The sequence below is a fragment of the Falco punctatus genome (assembly GCF_963210335.1).
Source record: "Falco punctatus genome assembly, chromosome: 9".
NCBI lineage: Eukaryota > Metazoa > Chordata > Aves > Falconiformes > Falconidae > Falco > Falco punctatus.
In genome coordinates, this window is record NC_137589.1 from 37,625,248 (window position 1) to 37,634,287 (window position 9,040).

The following is a 9,040-nucleotide window of genomic DNA, read 5'->3' on the forward strand; positions in this document are numbered from 1 at the left end:
AGGACGCCCACCTGCACCACAGACCTTCTGCCGGCCAGGATGCAGCATGTTGGCAGCAGAGCCAGGACAGGCATGCTGCTGGCTCCCAGCACCTCTTTAGGAAGGTCTCTGCTTGCCCTCACAGTCCTTCCTAATTGTCAGCTGCTTCATCTGCACTGGTGATGCTGGTACAGGAGTTCACCAGGCAGGGCTTGGAGGTATCTGCTCAGAGATGTGAACGGGGCGTTACCATAGCCATGCTTATTTTTCCGGTGGTTTCCATAGTTCCCTGATTGGATGATGCTGAAACTCTTTCATGAGAAGGAATTACCTGCTACAAATGCTACATAGATCCAGCTATTTCTTTTGTTTTATTTTATTTTTCCATTCTGGAAAAAAAAATTTGCTTTGCAAGGGCAGCTGGGATTTCAGTTGTATTTTCCATAGTCTGGTGGGCACAGGGTTGTGGTTCCCCAGCCTGAGTTTATTCCTGACTCTGCCACTGAGGTGTGAGTAACCCTGACCAGACCACTTGGCCCCTCTGACTCACTTTCTTTTCTCTTTCATTTTCCCACATTATAAATTCCTTGATATAAGAGCTGGTTGGTTGTTTGCATTTGCGGAGTATGTCGTGCAAGGAAGGAGAGCGCAGGGGCAAAGCAAAGACACTGAAGAAACTTTGCTACCAGCATGATAAAACCAATCAACCAGTTATGTTTCCAAAGGCAGGGGAGTTTAATGGCATAATTTGCCTGTCCTCATTGCTCACCAGCTAAACCCAAGCCTGAATGCTCAGCCAAGCCTCCAGATGGTCCAGATGTGGGCTTGCCCCAAAAGTTGCTCCAGACCTCGTGGCAGCCCCTCTGTGCCCCTGCCGTCCCTGCGCCCTGGTCCTGGGGAGCTGCAGGGCCAGCAGGGCATCACAAATCCTCATGCTCAGAGGCTTTCCTTCATCTTACAAGCCTGCTGACAAGCATTTCTTTGCCGAGGAGAATCTAGCGAGGGCATGCTGGTGGAGGGTAACGGGGCCTTTGTGTTATTTGCTCACCCATAGTCATCCTCACAGGCCTGAAGCTGAGGGAGATGCCTGGGTACAGAACCGCCTGCCAGCACCCAAGCTTTTAAAGGAATTTTGCACACATATGCCCATGCTAGTGAATCCCCCTGGAGCCATTTATTTTGCCCTCCCTATTGCTAAAACGTGTGAAAAGATAGCACTCTGCCTACACGTGGTGGTGTTAACCCGACTCATGCACACACATTACTGACAATAAATCCGCACCACGTAACAGGTACTTGTAAACCCTTTCCATCCACCCTCTGCAGACAATGCTGAGTTTCATTTAAACTTCTCTCCTGTTTCTCAATCGGTTTGGTTGGGTTTTTTTAGGGGTTTTTTTTTTCAGGCTATTTGAGCCACAAAACTGGCCAACAGGCACAGCTGGGAAACACACTGCAGCACAAAGAAAAAATAATAAGGGCTGGGACGAGTTCTTTTCCCCTCTACAGAACTGTAATTGGGTCTTCTATTTTTTATTTTTTTTTGAAGCTCGGCTGGGGTATGAACTCCTTAATCTTAGTTTGACTTATAGGAAAGGGAGGGCATTAGCATATTTATAAAAATTTACCTTGTTCTGAAACTGTAGACATGCTTCACCTTTTAATTTCATGATTAGTGTCATTTCATCGTAGGGGAAAAGCCACTTTTTCTATCCAGCGGCATAAAACGAATACAAATCAAACACATGCTTTCTGGAATTATTCACACAATGTTTTCAAAAATCGACATAGTTCAATAGTTGAGCAATAAATTTTCTTACTAATGAGACACTAAAAAATGTTTTTGATGTTACGCCCAGGGAGAACTAGTTATTGCAGATTTATAGGCAATCTGTGCAAAGACTGTCCTTTGCTTCCAATGAGTTTCTAATTTTGATTTGATGATATCCAGCTGCAGAGATTTGGCCATGATATTATATAACTTGTGATATCACATCTCTACAGTATTTTCTTCACCCTCGGTGACCAGCCTTTTCATACATGAGCTGGATGGTCTGCAACACCCCTCAGTCTCCCTGTGCAAACAGCCATGGCATGCAGATCCATGGATCCCCCTAAGCAGCATACGTGGTTACGGTACCTGCATCTCAGAACTCTGAAATACAGGAGGCAAATTTAAATGTTGGTGAAAACACAGCTTCTTTGTGTGATTCCGCCTGCACACCCTGTTGCTGGGAGCCACAGCCCAGAGCAGGTCAGGGTGCGGGTGCTCCGGCACCTTGTGGGCAGCATTTTGCCCTTCCCTTTGTTCCAAACACCTCTTCTAGCATTGGAACTGGAGCGGGGCCACTCAGGCTTGTAGCACACAGGGGCAGCCACTGCACCAGGGACCAGGGTCACTGCAGTGCATCGCCACAGAGGAAGGTCAAGGGCAGCTGGTGGAGGACAGTGACCACTTCTGTCACCATTTCAGCAGTGAGGAGCCCAAGGGAGGGTTTCTCAGTTCAGGCACGGAGCGTCCTCTCCCCTTGGCAAAGGCAAAGCAGTGTGTTCAGTGAAGGTGACCACCAATGCGTTCCCTGGAAGTAACCATCGGTGGCCCAGCACAAGAGTTTACTCTCGTGATGGTCTTGAGACCCTGCTGAAGACGAGCACAGATCTTCCCTGGGGACATTTTTAATGCGAAACAAGCCGAGCGGTGCCGGTATTGATACTGCTGGCAGGCCCTCTTCCATAGGAAATGAGGGAATGTGGTATCTCTCAAAGGGTAATAACAAGGCTCCTTGCCTGGATACAAGAACGATGAGTGCTTCAGAAGTGCTGATGATTAAGGCCCGTGTTTAGGACGCTTGGAAAAAGTGGTCTCCAAAGCGAAACAGCCATAAGCCGGTTTGCTCCACCGCTCGCCTGCCTTCCACCCACATGGCTGCCTTGTGGGCAGGCTGCAGACAGCCTCAACGAGCGCGTCTGGCAGCAGGCTCCCACGCCATGTGTGCCTCAACACGCAGGGGCCTGCCTGCGCTCGGCTCCGCGGGTGCCATGCCTCACCATGTGTGCCGCCAGGCGCCGGGGCCCCTGCGCTGCCCTGCCAGACAGCACAGGCATGTCTGCATCCACTTGGCCCGCTCGCTGCTGCAGGAGGCTAACACGCAATTAGCTGAGCAGATGAAGAGCACTATTATTTTTTTTTTAATATTTTTTTTTTCCTTTACAGAGTCTGCAACTTGAGCATACTGCAAGTAACTGGAAAGCTCAGCTTCTGGCGGAGGATGACAATAAGACGGTGGTGAATTAAGCTAAATGACTGCACACAAAGCCTACAGAGCTATTTTTGCTTAAACAAACATTTCTCGTTTCCAAAAAAATGATGAGGAGTCTGTGGCCACCCTAAATAGTATTAAATTAACCGATAACTCACAAACACTGAAGTCAGTTATTCTTCTAAAGGGCTGCTGGAAGCACACTCATGGCAGGGACTGCAAACGCCTCCGGCAGGGACTCCCCTGGGAATCAGGCAGAGCCATCCTCTCGTTCCTTGCATGCCATGCATATGCATAATTCCATATAAATCATGGGTCTGAACAACATCGAAGCGCTAGACAAAGCTAGAAGTTCACAGAAACACATTCCGGATGACATCTTATTCCCAGCTTTCAGTAAGCACATTATACATTGAAGAGCTGCCATTCTTTTTTCCTTCTTAACCCAAGCTTTTGGTCCCCTCCTCCCCACATGCACCTTCTTGTCATGTTTCTATCTCCAAATTTGCTGCTGATGCAAATGATTTCAATGGCACTTCACAAACATAGACAGAAAACGCAGCCAGATGTCTTCCCTGGATTTCAGGAAGGCAGAGAAGTGTCAGAATTAAATCTGGGTTGCTATGATGTTGCCAAAAATAGTTTCTGTGTTCACCCGGTGTCTGTGAAGATGGAACTCAAGGCCAAACACAGAAATTAGCTTCCATATCAACATTTTACTGTCACTTTCATCGCCACGCCAATAGATTAGTTAAAATAACATCCTTTACTGGCATGGAGTGTTATTGCAAACAGATGTTATCATTAGGATAAAGACAAGTTCTACTATTTCATCCAGGAACTTATTCATGGAAATTTTGATTTTTCTTATTGAAACAAGAATCACTTTTCAGTCTTTGCATCTTTCACCCTCGAAAAACACTTTAGGGAGAGGGTTTTTTGTTTTCCCCTCCTATAAAGAAGAAATCAGCATTTTGCTTGACAAGGCACAATTCTGGTGGTTATTTCCAGTTAAAAGTTTTCCTCCAATGAAAGACAAATGTTAATTGGAAAAATATCTACGAATAGCTCTAATTTCCTGTATATCTTTCATAATTGTATCTAATTGCATACTGCTTCCTCCAACTTTTCTTCATCTGGAGTTGAATAGTTCTAGTCTCAAATATATTCATGTTTTTCCATGTATCCAGTCACTGAGCTGCTTTCTGTGTTATTCAGATAAAACTGAACATTTATTTTTAAGGATTGTTTCTGTTGCCTTCCTTTATTATGAAGGCAGTATGTATAGATAATGGATACACATTTTACTTCATTCATTAGAAAGGAATATGTAACAGCGTGATGTAATGAGATCGGCCACCAGAACACAGCAGCTCAGGAGGGATAAAGTAATAGCACACAGAAATCTGAAATCTCAGTCCAGTTAGAATGAGAGGCAGAGCTCCAGTTGACATCAACGAGGCTAGGATTTCATCCTAAGAATTTAATAATACTGCAGTTGCAAGTAAGTTCAAGCAGAAACGCATGCTCACTGGCATTGTTTAAAGCTCTCAGTCTTACACAAACAAAAGCCTATGCATTTAAGCAAAAGAATTTTGAGTCCCTACGTTTTATTTATTTAATCTACTTACAATATATTAAATATTAAAAGCTATATTGTAATAGATTCTATGTACCTCTGGGAAATAACTGCAAAAATCACCCCACACGCAAAAAAAATTCAGTGGCAAATTTGTATTCTTTCTCATTCTACTCCAGAGGAGATAGCAACAAATAAGGTCACGTTTGGCAACTGTTTTCATGTAGTGTGTTGACTCATTGCTGCTCTCTGGGTCTATGTATTCCTTATATTGTGCCTAATAGGTTGTACATAACTTCTGTATGAAACGTGCAGAGTGTCAGCTTCCCATCAGCTCTAGTGTTAAGACAGAAACTCCCAACACTTTGGCACAGCCCTGGCCTCTGCTCCTCCACACAGCAATGAAAAGTTCCTTTAGACATCAGTAACGGAGGCTCAGTCACTAAAGTCAAAATGCTTGGGGAAAAAAAAAAAACTACTACAGTTTATTTTTTAAGTCTGCAACTCAGTCTGTAAAATCTTCTTGAGTCCTCCTATAGTATGGAAGAATGGACACTGGCAAGAAGAGACACCTTTGTAACGTAAGTTAAATGTTGGGGAAAATGGGAAGAGTTTATATTAACAACCCCAGAGTGCACCCAAAGTCAGCGCAGCTCCCGGAAAATCCCTGGCTGAGCCCTGGGCACTTGCAGGGAGCCTGGAGCAGGCGCAGAGGTGCGGAGCTGTGCCAGGGGGCCAGCTGGGTGGGCTGCAGCAAGCTCCGTGTCCCCCCGTGCAGCTGGAGCAGGTGGGCACCCGGGTCACCTGGCAAATACTGACATAAACCAGCCTAAATGCAAAGGGCATACGTGCTCCTGGGACATTAGCTGCCTTGCCGGCACTAACCCTCCCCTTGTTTTTTCTAGCACAGGGTGTTGTCATCCCACTGCAGCTTTCTGGGATAGCCAGGACAGGCTGTAGAACAAGCATTTGCCTTATATCCTCACCCACGGCCCTGCGCTGGGTTGCCTAAATGCATAAAAATCTTGATCCTGCATCTACTATAAAAGCCTACAGGGACCACCGCTATGTCTCATTATGCGGAGCTGAGAAAAGAGCAGGAGTTAGCTACCGGCGGCAGAACAGCCCCCAGAAACTCCAGCTGAAATTTCTATCTTCTTCTGCATTTGCCTTTACTGTAATTATGCTTCAGAATAATTTCTATGTCAATCTTCTGCTTCTGAATATAAATGTCACTTCTCTTGCCCAGGTTCAAAACAAACTGTCAGTTTGAAATAGCTTCTAACACGTTAATAATGAAATACCATTTTACCCCCACTGAGAATAAAATGCTAACACTAATCATACCATTCTAAAGGGCTTATAAATCAATAAACTGAGAGGCAATGAATGAACAAAATGCTGATTGAAATCATAAGCACATCAAGTATCTGCAGATAATCAGCGTCACATGTTGTTTTGTTTTTTTTTTTTTAAATAAGAAGAAATAGTTTTCCCAAAACATGTGGATACACACAGTGTCTGGCTAGATTTTATTCTCACAATGTGGTTTGATCACCTCACCAAGGTAGATGGAAGCGCAACTGAATGCCAGAAAATGAGAGCAGTAGGTCGCTGTGATGACCCAGAGTGGTACATACTCATATGAAACTGCCTCCGGTACCTGGGGTTTCTCCTGTGTCTACTATTGCCCCTCACCTCTGGGATGCCAGCTTGCAGCTCTTGGTTGTGAGCAGCTCTGATGTGGTTCCTGGGGTCAGGGCTGTGGCAGATGGCCAACACTGGTCACAAAGTGGGAACTGTTGGAGCGAAGCCCATCACACATCTCAGAGCCAACTGCCCACTAACCCAGCCCACACCACAGCCTGGGGAGCTCAGGGGTATACCTCTCCCCTCCCACCTGCAAAGTATCCTACAGAGTTTTCCCATTTCCTTCTCTCCCTGGAGTACGTGCTTTGTGGCTCTTGTCCATGTGAAAATTTCAGTAAGCAGCTCCTTGCAGGTGGCTTCCTCTGATATCTTGTGTAACACACTTGTTCAGCATTGGCTCTGATGGTGTCCTTCTCAGCTGGATGCACAACACACCTGCAAAATCCTTCCCTGGGTGAGTCATATTCTTTCCCATCCCATCAAGGCTCAGAGAGATTTGTAAGTATAGTGTTGGGAAAAGCTTTTCTCAAACTCATGATACTGCCTTTAGTAAGTGATTCACATGGCTGCTGTTACACAATTGCTTCCCTGCTGGGGATGTCTGCATAGCTCTGGTACGGAAAATGTTGTCAAGCTTTCAGCTTCGCAGGGTCCCCAACATGTTGGCACTGTGGAGACGCCCAAGTGCGTTAGTTGAGGTGGAGAAGCCCTGGCAACACAATCCAGCATTTGCAGGTGTAGGACCTCTCATGTGGAACCTCCTGAAGAGAGGAGCAGCCCTTTGCTGGCTGACTCTTGGTCACCAAAACCATGGCTGCTCTCCCTGCATTTTTCACCACCCCCCCCCAACCCTTTTATCATTATAAAGGAGTCTATAAGGAATCTCTAGTACCTTGGAAGCGGCACGCTGCCATTTTTAACAAACAAGCCTTGTTTTAAAGGTAAATGCTGGCGCTGGATAGACAGAGACAACGTGAGATGCAAACCACCGACAGATCAGCTCCTCAGTTTTGTGGAAACCGGTGACAGCAATAGATCTCAGTAATTTCCTACATGGGAGAAAGAATGGTTCTTATTACGGTCAAATCCAAATTATTTCCTCATATAGTTTATTGAATCTTTCTTAAAGATAGATTTTGTAACCTTACTGGATAAATCTACTTTGAGAGAAAAAATTGCTTAATACATCAAGAATCATCTATGACTTCTTCCTCTCGATTCTGATGCAACATGATGGATAAAACACAATAGAAATGAAGATGCTGGGAATTTATGACAGAGCTTTTAATTATAGATCTAGGAATAAATGAACGTGAGATTCTCTTGCTAGAGAATTGCAAATTAAGATAATGGATGTTAAGATTAAGTCTTTTTTTTAATTATTTTGCAATACTTGATGTCAATAGAAACTGATTTTGTGTATTAGCCCAAGTGTCTTTAAAGACTTTCAGTGTCATTATTCAATAATGGACGCATGTTTTAATAAATTTGCTTTTCTGAGAAGGTAAATGGATTAATTGATAGAGGATCATGAAAAGCTTTGCAAATGTGTGTTGATGAACTTGTTAATAAAACATCACACAAAATGTTTTATTCACACAAGATAGGTGGGTTCACCCCTTGTTAATATTCAGTGAAGTTAAAATGTTCCTGTGAAGTGGCATTGAGGCATCATGATCTTCAATTGATGTGGGGTGGGAATGTCATCTAATAAAATCTTCTGGGGAAATAAACCATGTTAGTGGTTTAAAATTGCCACATGTTTATGTTGTGTGGTACCTGTTGTTTGAGTTGTCTCATAGAAGTGCTACTGCTGCCACTTTAAACGATTCTCCCCAAGTGACGGTAGCTCTTCACAAGTGGGGTATGTCTCAATAAATGCTTTAAAACCAGTGGAAAGTTCTCAGTATGGAAATTGGAGAATATAAAGCTCTTTCTGTCCTTTGCAAGATGACAATGATATTTCCTCATCCCTTCCTCAAATGAGCATTCAATTACCTATATTTTACAGAGAGGTGATTAACCTACAGCTCCAAGTCAGACAGCTAACACTTTCTAGCAACTAACATTTGTTGGGTACAGTGTGCCAGAGTATCAAAACTGTGTAGCAATAAATACATCCAGCAGCATTGTGGAATTCAGGCACTGACCTTCAAAAGGTATTCAGAAGCCCAGCCTCTGCTGGAACCCAGTGCAAATTCAGTCTGGTGCCTAGGAGCTGGGTGTTTCACTAATGTCATGAAGGTGAGCCATAGATTTTCAGCAATGTTGCCTCGAGCTTCACTGAAGCCTGTGAAGCCCCAGCTCTGCACCATGCTATAGCTGGTCACTACAGGTCTGTTCAGCCGTTATTCATCGTCATTGCTTTCAGTCACCGGAGGCTCTAATTCTTTTGAGGATCTCAACAGAAAATTTTGCATTAGGTGTGTGATTGTGTATGTATGCATACAGGCAGCTGAGGGTTCAGAGAGCATCACAGGGTGCAAGGACAGTATATGCTACTCGTTACCAAGATAATACTAAGAAGATGAGACTATTTAGTTGTTATACACTGGGAAACAGAAAAAGTTGT